The sequence below is a fragment of the Ambystoma mexicanum genome, chromosome 6p (assembly GCF_040938575.1).
Source record: "Ambystoma mexicanum isolate Mex_15411 chromosome 6p, UKY_AmexF1_1, whole genome shotgun sequence".
NCBI classification, from domain to species: domain Eukaryota; kingdom Metazoa; phylum Chordata; class Amphibia; order Caudata; family Ambystomatidae; genus Ambystoma; species Ambystoma mexicanum.
In genome coordinates, this window is record NC_090935.1 from 475,081,544 (window position 1) to 475,100,456 (window position 18,913).

The 18,913-nt window shown below is 45.9% G+C and overlaps 1 protein-coding gene across 1 annotated transcript in view; it reads right to left on the reverse strand.

Annotated features, from left to right (window-relative positions):
* The window catches only part of CDC20B (cell division cycle 20B), a 223,166-nt gene that overhangs the window by 174,144 nt on the left and 30,109 nt on the right, over nucleotides 1–18,913 (reverse strand). The window lies entirely within an intron of this gene.

Genomic DNA, 18,913 nt, shown 5'->3' on the forward strand with positions numbered 1-18,913 from the left:
AAAGATGGTAGACCAACCTCAGGAAAATGTTTGGAGCTAATTCACACACATTTCCATATCCTCAAACCACGACAAAATCATAGACCTGTGTACTCTGGGTGGACACAGCCTACAGGCACAGTACATCCTGCTGTGTTTAGTTGGGCTATGACAGCCAGGAGTACACTATGTCATCTCCAGAAAGGGGGAGGACCAACCTTCCCCTGACATGGATAGCCTGATTAACTAACAAAGGCTCAATGGATCCACCCTGCTGTTTTGTTGGGCCCTGCAGCTGGTGGCAGCAATTAGCATACTAATACAGTGTACTTCAAACATGCCCACATGGGGCCTGTCTGCAGAGGTTAACAAAGGAGACAGGAAACCTCAACAACCTTTCATATGTAACTGTGTCAACCTGAAGCAAGCTCCCATCCTCAGTATCGATGACAGTGAACTGTCATGTCTTGGACTGCATGTGTACAGCAATCCACACCGCAAGGGGACTCAATTCATAAGGTACAAGAGTGTGGTTTAAAGGAGCCAGAAAATCTAGTCTCACTGCAGCTTCAAAGGAGACCGGCCTCTTTAATAAGGAACCAGAGAGATTCATTAACCAGAGAGACATTTTAATCCACAACAGATAGGAAGATGGGTGTGACTTGGGTTTTCAACCCTTTACCTTTCCTGCTGCAAAGCACTCTGGGTATGACCTCATGCATACAAGAGATTGTTGGTAGGGAACCCAGGATTGCTTCATTAAGGTATGCTTAGCCTACACTAAATCACTGTGCCCCACTTGGCTTTAAAAGTGGGCAGAGCCCTCTTTTGGCAGATCATCTGAAGACTTTGCAAGGAGTAGCAAGAAGAAGTCATCATTGGATCCTGGTTGAAGGTACAATCTGCCTTACATCTTCTGCCAGTGAAAGAAGGCTAGGACCTCCAAAGAGGGAAGAAAGATCCGTCCCCTAAACATCTCCCAGGGACAAAGGAAGATACTGAATCCAGAGGACCCTCTAGCTTCTCCAGAACCGGTACCCAACCAGCACACAGCGTGCCCTGCTAGGCTCTGCAGTAAGCTTTCTAGGTAGGAAGTGCCGAACGTCTCTGAACCCAAAACTAAGGACAAGGCAGATGCCTGCAACACACTCCTCAGCTTTGGGCCATCCAACTTAAAGGAAGACACAAGCCCTTTGAAGAAGCTGGGAGAAGTACCTCGACAATCATCTAAAACTGTCCGCCTGAAAGGACATTTTCGAGCAAGCAAGTTCTTTGAGCTGCCACTGGATGCAATGCTGACTGTTGTCAAGCTGCAGTCACTTAAAGACATCCAAAAAGTCTCAACCAGTGCTTTAGAATCGGCGATCAGTACTGATGATTCCGGACCCTGAGCCGCTGTGTAGGCCAGCCTGCAGCCGTTCGTCCAGCTTCGCTCACCGAACCATTTTGCCGCCTGATACCCGCAGCTGACTCCAGTCTTGAACTCTGTCAAAGAGCCTGCAAAGCCCCCTGAAGCTTGACTCGACCCTGTCAAGCACCAAGAACACCTACAGAACAAGGTACATTGTGGTTCATAAGGCCCCTAAAGACCTTTTAAGACCCATTTCTCCCTTTATGCTGAAGCCAAGAAACCATAAACTGTTGTGGTCACATACCATACTGACTACCCTCATCCAGAGTGCATCCCTTTTCCTTCTTTGAAACTGTCTGTCCTCTGCATTCATTTACAGTGTGGGTTGTATTTCGTAGTGTTGCTAGAACTGTCTGTTATATAAATAAAGTAGATATGTTTGATACAACCTTGACTGGACAGTCCCTTTTATTATTGGGTAATTGTATTTTCGCTGTGTTGCAACTAAACAATGATCCACAACCTTTCAGAGATAAGCCTGCCATTCCGACCATGTTACCAAAATTGGACAAAGAGGCTTATAATTTCCTTTTTATTCTAATCTGTTCGGATTCCGTTCTGGTGCACTAGAGGTTTGAGGCTGATTGATGGTTTAGAAACCGATTCACCCCTGGACCACTGGTGCCCCTGGAAGTTGATTCGTCACATCTGGGTAGGGCTATCGAAAAATTTGGGTCAGTGCAACTTAATCATTTTTCACTAAATAAAAACCTCCTGCTCGGCTGTCATTCTGGCTTTCCTTCTGGCTGCAGTGCGCAGTCACCTACACTGCAGGTTAATAGTGAGGCTGCAATCCCTGCTCAAACTGCTGGATCTCGCTGTGGTTTTTGACACAATCAAACATGTGGTGCTACTTGATTTGCTTCCCTGTTCACCATTTAATGGGTACAGGGTGGCGGTCACGTGCGGGCTTGCTTCTTCTCATTACCCACCAATCATCACCAGCAGGGGGCGATGGGCGCATCTCATCCAGTCCCTCTTCTCATGCCTCCTGGGCGTCGCCCCTGAGTCGGTCCTGTCTCCCATGAGATTTAATGTGTACATGGAGCCACTGGGAGAGCTTGTGACCAGACTCGGAATCCATGTGCACCACAAGTGTCATCATATCCAGTTGTAGCTCCATGTGTCGTATCAAGAAGACACCGGCTTTTGGAAAAGGCTATACCGTCATATCATCGATAGTCGTTTTTACAACTGTTTTTTTTATGAGCACACTGCCGAAAAAATTCATCGAAATTTGGCAGGGCGGGGGCCGGTGGCAGATAAGGGTTTCGGGGTGTTGGGGATAGTTAAAAAATAGTTGGGGGAGGTGTGGCTTGAGGGGACGGACCCCCCACCCCAAAATAACGAATACAAATTTCAATTGCTTTTTCCGGCAAAATCTGTTCTTAAAAACACCAGTCGCACAAATGACTGGAGTTGAAATGACGTAGAACCATCAAAAGGAACCGCCTTCAGTGGATGAAGGCTCTATCAGCTTTCTTTTTGCGAGTGTGCCTATTCAATTCCTCATTCCTGTGGGCTTTCCCGGCTAAAGTTCTTTCTTGCAAGTGCCCCTTCCTACTCCTATTTTGTACATTTAGCCAAATCCACTGGGATTACAGTAGATCCCACGCATTGGATCCTCAGTTAAATCTGACACGTTTCACTTGTTTGTCTGGAAATCCCTTTGTCTTTTCATTCCTCCTTTGGATTGCTCCCGGTTGGGACAAGCCGCTGTCTTCTCACAGTTGGAAACAGGTAATTCAGTCTTCCTTGGCCTACACGGGCCAACCAGGAAAGGTGATTTCATTACTACTGTTTCACACTGGCTTCCCCTGGGAGCGAGCATGCACTTCAGAAGGGGCTGTTCACCTACGGACTAATCATTCAAAGAAACAAGGTATTTGGCCGAAAATCGTCCGATCTCAGAGGGTTAACGTGGCATCAAAAGCTGGGACCTACAGCATCCGGAGTTACCTACGTGTTGTCGCTCTTCCAGCCTTACACTGCTGAAATTTCTCCCTGTGCCTTTCTACCACGTTTCTGATCTTCTCCGCATTTGGAGAAACTTAATAATCTGGTTATGCTACCATGTTTTTGTTGGTTATTCAGTGTGTTCTCTCTGTTTTGAAAAGTGCTGTTTTATGATTGTTTTGAATAACTAGCTGTATTTGATGACCAATTGTATGTGTGTAAATAGGTAGGTATCACCCCAAAATACCGAAAAAAGACAAAAAGAACATACGTGTACTGCGCAGTAAACAAAAATGCTGAATTCCCGTTATACCACACACGGGGATCGTGGGCTGCGGGGTTCTCCTCCGCAGTCGCACAGTGCTATCTTTGCACGCCTGCATTTTTCCATTCGGAATTTCCGTTTGCAATATTTTCGGGCACGCAGTGATCACATAGATCCAATAGGTATACATATTTAACTGTACTTCACTTTCTGCCAGGTAGAGTCACTGCAGTAACCAAAAGCAGATTGATGGTTGAGCCCGGACACAAGAGCCTCTTGGTTAGAAAATCCAGGTAATCTTATTGTACCTAGTGTTACACCAGTGTTACAGATACAGTTGCAGTCTGATAGAAAACTATCCTTACTTGTGGCCACTGCCTGCGTGCCAGCGCTGGGAGTTTCCTGGAACTCGCGCTTCCTGCACGGCCGCTCGCTTCCTGGAGGAGGCGGAGCTTCGGGCCGCTCACGTGACCGCTCACGTGACATTCGCCGGGCATAAAAGCACTCCTAGTGTACCCTTGCGGCGTTAAGCCCTGCAGGGTAAAGTCCGGAGCCTGACTGTTAAGCGGCTGTTAGGCGGGGAGTCGCACAAGGTACATTAATTCCTCTTACTACCCATCGTGTTTATCATTTTAAAGGTGAGAAGTGGGAGGACAAGTGGTCACTGGTGGCTCGCGGTGGAAGTGGTGGAAGTGGACCAGGAAATTAACCGCATGGGGATTACCATCTAACGCTGAACGAGCGGTTAGGAATAAATTTACTGTCCAAGTGTATCAAGTTAACCGGAAGACAACAGAGGGCTCCCTATCACTCTCTGATCCCACATTGAAACAGATATTACGGTACTGTGTGTTGCTCAATGAGCATACGTATACAACACTTCTATCTTTGAAGAAGTCTCCTGTGGTGGGTGTGCGAATAGGGATCTTCAATAATGACCAAACCTAAAGGAGCAAATGCCCGGTACAATTTACGCAAAGGAAACCAGGACAAACCGGCTAAGGGTGTCAAAAAGACACCGAGTAAAGAGGTGCAGGATATTCCTGAAAAAGGTACTATTCCTGCAATGTTTGGAAACAACACCTCCAAAAGGAACAATGGTTTGGAAAAAGTAGAGTCCGGAAAGGAGATCTTTCCATCCTCACATAATATCAGTGATGTCATGGACTCCACAAACTATACTGATATTGACAATAATTCTTTACTGGACCTCTGTCTATCCATCCAAAAGTCAATGGCTACCTTAAACACACCCACTCCTCCTGTTGTAAAAAGCCCAATGGTGGTAGAGGCGCAGGTTTTAATTCCGGCTCAGAGCAAACAGTCAGGTGATAGTAGGGTTCCTAGCCCTAAATGTACTGAAGGATCGATCTCCGATTTATCGGGCATACTCCCCATGCAACCCATTCCTAGCACCGCAGCAATGCCTACGCTGGGGCGATTATCAACATCTCCTAGTCTTTTTAACGAGCAGGAAGAACAGGAGCATACTGAGGCGGGGAACAGTGGAATAGGTGAAGATACCTACGGGCCTGCTATAGTGGAGCTACAGGCCTCTATGGCTTCTGTTCAATTTGCAATGAAAATTCTATTAAAATTGTGTGGAAGAATCCACACCAATACCATCATCCAGATGGGCTTATCGCCTCCGAACGGTGCCACGACATCGTTACCATCTTTACTAGTAAATGAAGAGACCTTGATAAGCCCTAGGGTGCCATCGGAAGAGGCCAATCCTGGAATAAGGGTGGAGCTGGAGACGGCAGTGCCGCTAACAAAAAAACAGCGTAGGCAACAGAAACGTGATGCGGCGAAAAGCATGGTGGTTGAAATTGCCTCTCCTCTACCGGCCACGCTGCCCGTGGCTACTCGATCAAAAAAGAGCAAACGAAGAGGAAAGAAAACAAAAAAACGCGCAAAGAAGGGAATGGGTACTTTATCAGGCTGGATTATCCCGGAGCCAACACATGAAGCACCGAGTGAGGCACAGGAAGACCTGGAATCAGAAATGTCCCTTAGCCTAATCGGTGAATCGACCAAATGTTCAACTCCCGATACGAACATGGAACCAGAAGAGGAAGCGATCCAAGTACCCATGGCTGTTGAGAATCCATCAAAGGCGGAAGAAAATTACACAAGTAAAATCTGTATAATTAAAAACCTCAATCAGAAAAAGAGAGATATGTGGCTTAACAGAACTGAAGTGTTAGCCAAACTACATAAGATCCCCCAGTTACGGGTGATTCAATCGGAAGACTTCCTTTTCGTAGAACCATTGGAGGTGCGTAACCCGAATGTCTCCGCCCTTCATTGTTGTGTTTTGGCTTCTGCCCAATTAATACGTAAACACAAACTATCACTGAGACAGATCGGTATGGATGTGGACGTTGATAAAGAAAAGGAAGACCCTTTCCTTCCTAGCAAGGACTATGTGTCACCTAAAAGTAATCCTGGAATACCCCCGCAACCAGCTACGGCCAAGGTACAACTAGTCGATATCCAGAATACTCTAAAGTGGCTAGCAGATTCACTACCTAGGGTGCTGCAGCAACCATGAGATTATTCCATGGTGAGCTGGAACACCCACGGCCACCAACACTTTCTCTCGGACAAAGGATCTTTGACATTCATTAACCAACATCCTATTATACTACTACAAGAAACTTGGTTAACATCTCCCACTGACATGGATGGCTATGTGACACACCATACCCTGGCAAAGAAAGGGGAACGGGGCCGCCCATATGGGGGCCTATCTATTGGAATATCAAATAAGATCATGAGTAAAAAGATACCAGTGTTGGAATGTGACTATATCTGTGCAGTGGAAGTGATTGTGAATATGAATGGTATAAATGAAAATTTGCTGTTGGTTAATGTATACAATCCCCCGGGTGCTAAGCTAAGCGAACTGATTCAAGGATCCTTACATGAACTTCTCGCGGACTGGAGATTAAACCAGGAGAAATTCTTTGTCATAGTGGCTGGGGATTTAAACTGCCATATCCATAGTGGGAGTGGCATTGGTAACAACCCTTGCCTGTACAAGAATAGCATGTGGGGCCCTCAATTATCGGACAAGGAGGGACTGGGCTGGTTGTCTTTTTTTAAGTGTTGGGAATTGGAAATAATTAATGGCCGAACTTTTAGTGATAGGCCGGGCAAAAATACCTGGAGGAACGGAAAATCGGGAAGCACCCTTGACTATTTCTTTACAAGCTGGGAGGTGGCTAGGAATGTGTACGATATGTGGGTGCACCAATGTGAATGGAGCGACCATGATCCTTTGGTCATGACAATAAGGGCCCTGCTACCTAGTACAAAGGAGACCAATCTGGGCCATCTGCTCAGTAACCACTCCCTTAACCGTATCTCGTGGTCGGAGAGGAATATAGCAAAGGCCACAACGGCTTCGGGAGTTTGGAATTCAAATTGGGCTGATCATTTCAATCAACTAACAGCTGAGCAAATTGAGGATTGGATTAGTATCTTTACAGGCCAGCACGGTACATGTAAAATGCAAACTATGGTGGGGAAGGAGGGGAAAGAGGTCAGCTATGATCGGGCTATACGTGATAGGAAACGTTCACTAAGAAGGGATATTCGGGGGGCTAGGAAAGGAATTGTATCAAGGATAGCCCTAAGGATAAAACTTAATGATCTGAAGAAAGATTACCGTAGATGGCTGAAGATATATAAAAGGCTGAGGAAACTAGAAAATTGGCAACATACGGTCAAAACCCTGTGTAGTAGAAACTCCAGGAAAATCTGGACTACACTAGGAGATGCCAAAGGGAAGAAATCTACTTATACAGTTAACCCCATTAGTGATAATGAGTGGACTGCTTTTTTAGAAAACCGTAATGGGGGCTGTACTGAAACTCCTCCTAGTCGTAAACGTAGTAGACCTAAGCTGCCTCCCTTTGCGATTACCACTGAGGAACTGCACTGCAGAATAGAGAATCTTAATACCTCTCGAGCCCCTGGACCGAATGGGCTTTCCAATGCTGTACTCAAGAAAAATCCTTCCTTCTGGGCTGGCCTATTAAAAATCCTCTTCGAAAAGATTCTAAGTGAGGGATTAATACCTGCCACATGGCAATCTGCCATACTTATACCTGTATATAAGAAGGGCAATAGAACGGAACCCGAGAATTACAGACTATTGTCTATGTTAGACTGTACGGGCAAGATGTTTGCGGCCCTTATACTGAAGGAATTGCTACAATGGGTCGAGACTGAGGGCATTCTGGATAAATTCCAGAGCGGTTTTAGGCCAGGCTACTCCACCTCCCACAACCTGTTCGTAATGAATGCATTAAGGGATAAGGCTCTATCTTATACAAACCCCCCCATTTATGCCCTATTCATAGATTTCAGGGCAGCTTTTGATACTGTTAATCGATCCCTGCTCTGGAATAAACTTAGGAGATTAAGTTGCCCCGAACCCCTACTCTATTATTTAGAGTTGCTTCACACGAATAATACGTCACGGATACGACTCGATAACTTAGGAGCCTCTACCATACCGGTGGCACAGTATCGAGGGGTGAAGCAAGGGTGTGTTACGGCCCCTACGCTGTACAACTTATTTGTATCGGATGCTCCCGAATGTTTAAGGGGGATTAAAAACTGCCCTCCTAAGATCGGGAATAGTCACTGCCCTATATTAGCCTATGCTGACGATATAGTGATCTTAGATCACACTTTTAGCGGCATGTTGAGATCTGCAAAGCAAATATGGAAATATGCAGAGACTAATGACCTTGTGATCAATATAAACAAAACCAATCTACTATTATTTTCAGCAGGTAAAGTTGCCAGGCCACGAATGCTGATAGAAGGGATTGAAATAAATTATACATCCAGTTACAAATACTTAGGGGTTGAGTTTGATCACAAAGGGAACTACTGTAATTGTATTGTATCCCGAAGAGCTAAAGCGGCCCAACTCATATCTCTTATTTCTAAATTCACGAAGGAACAATGTGGGTTTTCTATATGGGCGGCACGTCAATTGTATCTACAATGTCTAGTACCGATGGTTACGTATGGCCTCGACCCCTTGTATAACATGAATCTGGGCTGGCTCCAGCTGGTTGAAGGCAGTTTTTGGAGGAAAATTCTGGGGCTTCCCCAATGTATCCCCATGGCCGTTATTAGGCTGGAGTTGGGCATATGCTCTCTCAAGGCTCTAGTCTTAAAAAAAAGGCTAGAGTTTTATATTCGTCTCAAGAATGATCCTTCCAACGAACTGCTTATGTGTATTAACAAGGAGGTCGAGGCCGGTAAACTAAAGAAATATGAATTGCACCTGAAATCATTATGTGAAGAGTTAAGCTGGGCTCCAGAATGGGGCAGAGATAATGAAAGATTGTTTAGTAAATGTGGGTATCGTTTAAAACGGTGGGATTGGCAATGTAACTATACGCATCTGGAAAATTTGAAAAGTTATAATTTTATCCCGTATGTCCTTTATACATTCATGAAGGCGCAATTGTATCTAAATCTATGCCCGTCAGATCAACTAAGACGTTTCATATTACTTCTGCGTATAAATCACCTACCAGTACTGGCAATTAAGGGACAGGAGCTAGGACTCGAAAAATCTGAAAGATACTGCAGAATTTGTAACGTGCGAAATGAACTTGAAACGGCTCGCCATGTACTGACCTTATGTCTGGGGATGGAGAAGAGTCGTGTTAAACATCTGGGAGGTTTTGCTCATGACCTAGAATTCGTAAAACAGACTGAATTTTGGATACAATGTATCAACACTCTGAACTCCAAATTCCACATGGCTTTATTTCGGGTATGGTCTGAAGCATCTGTCTGTTTTCAGTTGAACGACAGAGGGTCTGAGGGATTGAATAAGTAGTATGAAATATGCTCTTCTCCCATTCGTACTCCGATGTATGCCCGTATTGGTGATGAGATATTACCGGATGTAATATTATGGTGAATTTATGAAATGGCTGTACTATCAGCTGCAGAACGATATGAAAGCTCCCTTTGAATGTCTAATCCGATACTGTAGGGTTTTATGATTTTATGTCAATGATTTTAGAATTGAAGACTTATTTTACCCTATGCTGAGGAACGTTTTGTTTGTTCTCTTGAGATTTATATATTTAAAGCAATGTTGTTTATATTTTTTTGTATATTATTATGTATTATGTGTAAAGTTTGTACGTTTGTACTAAACTATATCACATTAATAATAAATAAATAAAGTCTTTTTTCATGCACTGCATCGCAGGGAATACAGCTGTGTCCCACCGGGGGTTCGGTCCGCACAGCCACAAACATCTGCGCTACACACGGTATACGACACACACCCTAAACATACATCACCCACAGCCCAAGTGGCACCTCCAATGGAATACAGCTGAGTCCCAAGAAAAATGTGTCCTAGCCGTGTACAAAGCCTGACTCTTATGAACGCTCGGACTCTTTGACAATGTTTCATAGCACCTGTCCTCTCACCTGATAATTACGGGCTGCGGTTAAGGACCTAGCAACTCCCTACTTGACTCTCCATGGCTACAAATGCACACACGCATTTTACAACCCCTTTCATCACTTCTAAATCATCTGACTACGGTCTTCCAAAGGGTGTTTATTCTCACAGCACCTAGAGGCCATACAAATGACAATAGGTGCTATACAATACCAAATAACATAACATAACAGAGGACATTCCGTTTTATATAACTTGCAGGAATTTGATTGCCAATGTTTTCCGTTCCTGCACTTCCTTCCAGGGTGATGACCTCACAGAAAGGAAGCAGCGACCAGTCCTGCGGGCTGGTAACTGCGCTTTGAATTGATTCGCCAAGATTTTAGTAAATACTGCAGAATTGTGTAGAAACTTTACAGCATATTTTATGTGTATTTCTTGTTTAGGGCCAGATTGCTCGAGCTTTGGTGAGCGAGGGGCAGTAGAGGTTATTGCTTTCCTGTTTACTTGTTCCCAGTCTGCCTCCCTGCTTCATCGTCACACCCACTCAGAGCCAATGTAATCCCAAATGGGACGGCTGCGCAGTGGACAAAGGCCGCTGTTGCAAGCAGCAGCAATGCCCGTTGGGCACCAAAGGCAAGCCTGTCTATTTGCCTGCTCCTGAGCCAGAAATGCTGCCCATGTGTGCCAATACATCGAGGTTACTTTGGGAGATAGTTGGCTGATATATGACTTCCCCTTACTGCATTTGGGTTTTAAATTTCACGGCTTCATCTTCTGTTTCCCGGCTGCTTGAGACAGTTAGCAAACGATCTGAAGAGCTTCAAACCGGACTGTGGGAACCAACAGCAAAAATGTACAGAATTTCCAGGCAAAAATCAATGTGCATGGCTAACATAGGGGGGCAGCTGGTCATGCCTTGGGCAATGCCTGTGCGATCTGCTGTACTCCTCACATGTAGCGTCCTGTCTAAGATGGCAGCTGAAGGCCATGACAGGCAGAGAAGGCTGGCTATGAGGATATATTTAATTCTTGGGGCTGCTTGGCAAGTGGGACTGGCCTAGCACTGATAGTGATGTTCCCAGTGGGGTTTCCCACTAATACTCGCTATAAGACTTTCTAGAAGGCTAATGCAGGGAGTGGCTCTTACAGATGCAAGTGGCCAATCTGGCTACTTTCACTCTGGAAAGGTAGTCTAATGAATTAAACCTGGCAACAAAGGCGTTGCTAAGTAGGGGTTTGGGCAGGGGGGCTAGAGACCCGGTTCTTTTGGTTGAAGACCAAAATTGTTGTGGCCTCTTTGATTCTATCCAGGGCTACAACCAAGGCTAGTTAGTCCCGAGTCCCAAAAGTCCTGACATTAGCATAGCCACTGATCTTTTCCAGACCAAGCAACGCCCCTGCCTAGCAAATGTGTGTGTGTCTGCTTTCGTTGTTTTCATAGAGTCTCCTAACCTAGGGAGGTAAATAGTTCAGTGAAAGGGTCGCCAGTTGGTGGCGGGAGAGGACTAAAATGTTTTTCATTTAGAATTATTGTAAGAACCAAGAGTGGCAGTGGTGGGTAGAACAGCAAGTTAGGCACCCGCGCCGCAGACATGTTGTTCTGCTTGCAACCTGCTTACATGTGAAAGCCGGAAGTGCAGACCCCGTCCTTCATTCTTTGAAGGTCAATTAATTGAGTAGCATGACATTGGGCAAACATGACAGTGATTATAGCACAGCCTGTGAGCAGGAGTGATTCGCATGTAGTGTAATATACGGGATTCCGGGGGGTTCCCTGGTATTCTGCTGGTGATTGAGTCTGGTTTTGCTGTACCCAGTGCTATGGGGCAAGCATACAAGAGCTCCCCCAAAAATGAAATTCACGCTTCTCTTTTGGGCACGCCTCCCCCTGTCCAGACCCCTATCATAGGTGGGGGCGGGGAGCATGAGGAGGGACTGAGTCACGTATGCAACATCACCCATCACTAACAAGGACCTCATTCACCAGCGGCAATGAGTCTTCTTCCAACGCCTCTGTGCCACACGCGGTTCTATAAAGTACCCATGTGACACACAAGCGACGCACATGACAAGTTGAATCTTTTCATTTGTTTTCGCACGTATTGAGGTTAAGAATGTTAGGAAGGAGGCTAAGAAACACTTACAAAAAGAGTCATAACAACAACCCGGGCAATCTGGGATCAGGTGCTGGCAAAGGAGGAATGGGCGCTAAGAGGAGCATTGCATGAAGGGGGAGTTGGTACAGAAACTGGGCACAGTACAAAATACACGATGTCCAGTATGAAGAGGGATTACACATTTACAGCGAGGTATTTACAGTAGAGTTGGGTGCAGGTAGTTAGGGAGGGGCTATTGTCAGAATCGGAACAGGGTGCAGCTTCCAGGCCAAGAAGCTGTAGTTTGATTGATGATTTAAAAGAGTTTGTGGTGGGGTCTTTATTCATCACAGGGGGGAAGAGAGTTACAGTGGAGAGGAGCAAGGGGGGATAAGGGGCTAAAGTTAGACGAAGCATAGGGCAGAGAGGTCGAGTGGGGCAAGGAAGAGAGGGGGCGAAAGTGAGAGGAAGCGTAGAGCAGAGACGTAGTGGAAAATTGAGGAGGGAACTGGAGCGGTGGGTTTGTGGGGGCGAGAAATGGGAGATCAAGGCAGCTAGGTAGGGGGTGAGAGGTGCACAGATTTGAAGAGGGACCGGTCCTTCATAGACAGGCATTCGGAATGGGGGCAGTGTTTGGAGGTGCAAGAGGGACAGCAGAGATTATAGAGGATGCGTGGAGCAAAGTTCAGGACTTTGTCAAGGGGGGAGAATGAGTAGAGTGGCGGTCCCAGGCAGGGAGAGACGGGTGCAGGATGGTTAAAAGGATTTGGGCAGTATTGTGGGTGAGTAGGGGCCGGATTTCCAGATATTAAGGAGGTTCATCCCACATACCCTGGAGACGATCGCTAAGGAGGTTGAGGTCACTGTTAAAAAGCCCCCCTGGAAGGATCGCATCTCGTCTACAGTTGTGTACATTTCTTTGGTCGCCTTGTTTCGCCCCAGAGACCTTACGCTGAGCGGCCACCAGAGGGCGAGATTGCCTTGTTGAACCATTCCCGCAAAGGGGTTCAGATGTGAACCTCCCGTGCGAGGCCACCAGACAGGAATTAATTACACGAACCGCGAGAGCAATCTCCAGGGCCTCCGTTCGGCTTTGCATCCGCATATTCGTTTGCCTGCATTGAGCCTTCATACCCATTTACAGTTGGTTAGCGTTGGCAGATATATTCTGTTTTCAATTATAGACGCATTGATCGCGACTGCTGCTTCCTCGAATTTTGTGAATGTATTAATGCCACTCCAGATCCCGAGGAAGGCTGGGACATATCCCGCATGTGAATAAGGACCGTTTTCAGTGACTTGCGTCGACGTATTTGTCAAGTGTGGGTGTGTCCCGTTGTCCCATTAGGTAATGAGCTTTGGGAGTTTACAGCCGATATAATACTTCTCTTTGGCATCAATTCTTGTTGCACTAGGTTGCAAACTCTTTTGCTTACGTGTTGTAGAATGTGAACGTGTTGTTGGTGCGGCAGCAGAGTTGTGTCAATTTGTTTAGTATTCATTTCACTTTGCATTGTTAAAGTAACCCTATGAGTCTTTGTATCCTTCTGCATGCACTCTTGCTTGAGTAGTATGCATATATGTTTTCTGTTTTTAAAGTGCATTTTGAACATGTCGTTTTGAACATGTCTTGCCTTTCATGTCTTGGATGAATCGAGCATGAGGCTGCAAAGGGCCATCCAGTGTCAGACTGCAGAGGGAGAGCTGGAAACGCGGGCTGAGAGATCAGGAGTCCAGCCAGTGAAAGGCAAAAAAGGTGCTTGTGTCACCTGCAAAGAGATGAGAAACCCAAGGAGGAGATCAGTTGTCCTAGAAAGGGGTGTAGAGAGCAGAATAGTACTGGAAGAGTACGGGCCGGAAACAGAGCATTGGAGAATGACTGGTAGGAAAGGTGGGGGCAGCCCAGTCCAGGCCATTGTCCCGGGTCCCAAGCTCAGTGAGGGTAAGGAGAAGAGCGGAGTGATCTACCATCTCAAAGGTGGCTGAGGCGTCAAGTAGGCTTAGGACGGAGGAAAGTCTGGTTTGGTTGGCAGAGGTCAGGAAGTTTGAGACATGGTGAGGGCAGTTTTGGTAAAGTGGCGGCTACGGAAGCCTGTTAGGGGAAGGTCACAGAAGTCATTATTGTCTAGGTAGAGGGAGATTTGGTTGATGACAATTCATTTGAGAATGTTTGAGTCATGGGAGGAGAGAGGCAGGCCTGTAATTGGCTGGATCATGAGGGTCCTCTGAGGGCTTTTTGATGGTAGGTAGTACGGCTGCTACCTTGAAGCCGGTTGTGATGATTGCCAAAAAGACAGAGGCTGAAGCGTGAGGAGATGTAGGAGCAGTCAAGAGGTGCAAGCTCCTTTGTTATTTGAGGGGGGAAAAGGGTCAGTAGGGGCGGTGGAGGGGTTTGCTATTCCGAGGATCAGTGCCAGTTCTGAGGGGCAGGAAGGCAGGAAGGAGCAAAGGTGGAAGAGATGGGTGGGAGGGAGAAGGAAGCTGGGGGTGGGAGAGAGAAGCGGTTGGTGAGGGCATCACTGATATTGGCAATTTTAGTGGAGAAGTATTGAGGAAAGTCATTAGGGGATAGGGAAGAAGAGATTGCATGACGGCGTAGAGTGGCCAGCATGGCTTGAAGAGTAGCGGAGGGCATACGTGCATATAAGTAAAGAGTGCCAATTGGACTGGTCATGTAGGAAGACAGAGTGAAGGGTTGTAGTGATCAGAGAAGGGTCTTCTTGGAGGCAAGGAGAAGGGAGAACAGTGTTTGAGCCATTTGCAAAGGTGACATTGCATGTATGTCTTAAGGAGTCGGATCTGAGAGGAGAATCAGGGTTTGAGGGTGAAAGGATTGCACTATGTGCACTATACATTAGAGCATGGCATCACATTCTTGCTATTGCCACCTCACAGAATGGTCGACATACCTGGTGCATTCCAATCGGGAGATGTTAGTCCGGTCATGTGTTTTTAAATGAATTCTTTGACTGATAGACTTGGATTTCTCCATTCTAAACACAGGCCCACAGTTCCCATAATGCACTGCAACAAGAAACCAGGGCTAAGTTTCAATCTTCCAAATGGAATGCAGCATATTTTTATGGATGGACTGTGGTACACAATACCACTGGACAGAAACACACATTGGCAGAAGCAGTGAGACATGTCTCTTGCCATTTCTGTATTATATACATCGGATTTCCTCCTTGCCCCTTTTCCGAGTTAAAAGAAAGTAGCAGTCACTGCAACCATTTTGTATGGCTAAATCATGAAGAAACTTTTTTCTAGCACATATACGTTTTTAATTGGGGAAGTCTTTTAACTTATCCCAAGAAAGACTGAGATTAGCTTGCACAACAGGAAGATTCCCTTCAGACAATTATTGCTGTAGAATGATGTTGCATTGCGGCAGTGTGGGAGACAGCCTCTTTTTGTTGGAGGCTCTCGCGAGTTGCGGGAGACTTGGTTGGCATGTCTGTTGTCACTGGGTGTCCTAACCTGGAATCAACTTTCTACTCTCTTTGGGCAGAAGCTGAGTTTACAGGCTGTAAAAAACTTTTTAAAACTTTTTTTTGTTCTGGGCATATATTGATCTCAGTGTTGCTCACTATATTGGTTGCTCATACACTGTTTTCAGTGCCAGCAGTAACAGTTCGTCACTGGCCAGTTGACAGTACTTTAATGCATTACAGTTGTTGGAGCTATAAACAATGATATTAATGCTACATAGTGTGGTCCATACTTGTAGGAAATATTTATCATATTGCAGTGATGTTGTAACCATATTTTTCTTAGTGTACTGGAACAATGCTACGTGTTGCCACTTCCTGTTTTGTCAAGGGGTGAAAGGTTGTGTGCCATCACTTCCAATGATGTCACTTGGGCGTGGGATTAAATTAAATCACTTCCTGTGATGTCAGAGGTCAATGGATGTGTGCTGTCACTTCAGTTACCCCAGGCATTTTGGTGAAATGACGTCCCTGGTACCAGCTCTCTCGCCTGCACCACATTAAACCCCTCATCCCTGCCTCTTGACTTCAGATCCATCCTCCAGGTCCTGGTACTCTCCCACCTGGATCGGGGCAACACCCTCCTGGCAGGTGCCCCAACCACAATGGAGGAAATAGAACTAGATGTTCTTAGCTGAATAGAAACTTTTTTACTGAAGTCAAATTAGGCAGGAGATAGCTGTTCAGGGGCACAGCATTCTGGAGTCTGGAGGCATATTGTTGGAACATAATTTCACCTCTAGCCTTACATCTTGAGTATGGGATCTCTACCAATCAATGACCTGGGAAGGACATGACTCTCCTTAAGGGAGTTTTGGTCCATGTTTGGCTGTGAGATAATATGGGGAAGTCCATACAGGCCTTAATTACCAGTCATCATATCTGATCTTGAAGAGGCAGCCAATGCAGTAAACAGCGAAACAGGGTGATGGAATCTCTCTTCTTGAGACCAAGCATCAGCCAAACACCCACGTTCTGTATGGACTCGAGGCACTGAATTTGGAAAGATGGCTGTCCTGTGTAGATCAGGTTCAGATAGGCCTAGAATTGAAGAAAGCCAACTACATGGTTATGAAGTTCCGAGGATTTGAATTAACAGTCAGTGTTTAAATAAAGAACCCTTGACCTTGGCAGCAATCTAGGTATTCAATCTCAGATTTGCCTCCCAGAGCTCCCCAGGATGTTTAGATGCTGACCAACAATAACTGGGGGGACCTGTCCAGCAGATGAGGGGGCACTAAGAGAAGCTGTTCTGGTTTGGAGCTATTCACTTTTAACCCACTAGATGTACTCAATGGGTTAGTAAATTCCAAGCCATTTCCCTGAGCCTGTTCAGAACAGGCTCAGGGGAACAAGCAATACACAGAATATTTACTGCCGACCCTGTTGTACATTGACCTTTTGTACATTACCAGTAGCTTGGAACAGGAGCAGAGAATGCATTTCTGCCCCAAATGCATTTCCATCATTTCCATCATTTGAAAGGGCCGCTATTTTCGGACTGTCTTTGAAGCACTCTATCACAGCGGACCTCCCAGGGAGAGTTCCAGTGCCTTGAAGGAAGGTGTTGACTTATTCAGGGGATCAAAAGAGCAGCTTCTGAGGACAGGGTCCCACATGATTGCGGTGGCTACACACAGATCAGACAGCAAACACACACCAGCCCTCTCATGACTAGAGCAACGCTCATAAAGCTGACAACACTATGACATCCAAATGCTGTGGCTGTATAATTGTGTGATCTCAGAAGCTGCCATGTCACAACCATGCATGGCTTATATTTACAATTTAACATGCCACCAGGTTGACTAGGATACACAATTATTATGTTTTGAATCAGGTGTGCAGACAATTAAAAAGCCACCTTTTCCTGTTGTAACTTCGGATTTCATCAGCTGTCAGGAATGCACATGACATTTAAACCTGCCCTGATGCAATTGCAGGGCAGTTGCTGGAGCCGCAAAGAGACGGTTTAGTAGAGGCACATGAGTACACTATGGTTTTTGCATAGCACATTATGAAAGGGGTGTTTGATTAGCAGTCCACCCTTTCCGAAACAGAATTACCTGCATCATTTATTTTTTTTAAATCAAAAAACGTATGCTATCCTCTCTCACTGAATGGTATTCTGGCCCAGGATAAGTGGGTGAGCTTTGTTGGGTGGGTGTCTGAGTTAATGAGCCAGTCTCATTAAAACAGTAACTGTGCCACTTTTCATTGAACCATATCAGAATAAGTAGGTTTGTCAGGGATGCAGGTGTGTCTGGTATGATGCCTGATTACTCTGATAAGAGTCAACAAACTGAAAGTTGCACCACTTTTGTGAATATGTGAATAGACAGAGTGAACAATTGTTCGATTGGATTTTTCAAATAATTACATTTACTATTAGACTGTAAAATGAAGTGAGCTTTTTTGATTTAAGAAATGTGAGCTGAACCCAGATGTTAGTTCAGAAGCAGACTGCATGTTGAAACATCACGAGTGACTGATTAGAATTAACTACAAACAGCTGTTTCTGATCACCTATATTGGCAATGAACGCTGTGATGTAAATTCAGTCATGTGCAGGGCTTTAAGTGGGCCGGGGCTAGCCGGGCCCGAGCCCCGGCAGTCTCCAAAAAGGGCTCCCAAGACGGGGCCCTGCCGGAGCCCACCCCCGGCTAGCCCCAGCCACGTCGACACCTCCGTCAGGAAGCCTGTGTAGCCATAGCGCTGCAGTTACACAGGCTGCCTGCAGGTGTCAGCACTTCGGAAGTACTGACACCTGCAAGCAGCCTGGTAATCGTGCAGCGCTTCGGCTACATGAGCTGCTTAATGTTTCTGTGCTCAGAAACAGGAGCAGGGCTGGACTGCCCAGCTCTCCTTTTGTTTCCGAGTAGATAGCAGCAGGGTGACCTTTCATTTTATTTAAAAGGAGGGGCTGGGCGCATCAGAGCTAATAATGCCAGTGTGCGCCAGCTCCATTTCTATGACCAGTAACCCCCAAATTTAGGTGAGGTGGGCTCTCCTTGGGGGGCGTGGCCTAAGTAGGCCTAACACCCCAAGGAGAGCCCCCCCCCCTCTATTTCTAATCCCACTTAATGCACTGCCCATGTGTCTTGATCGTGATGAGGGGTTGTTCTAACCCAACATACATTTGGGAAGCGTGTCCTTTCTGTTCTTGAGATATCAGATAGAAAAGGAGAATAAATGTTGTGTGACTCACATTGCATGTGAAACTGCACTGCTTTTTGTTGAACTAAGAAGCAG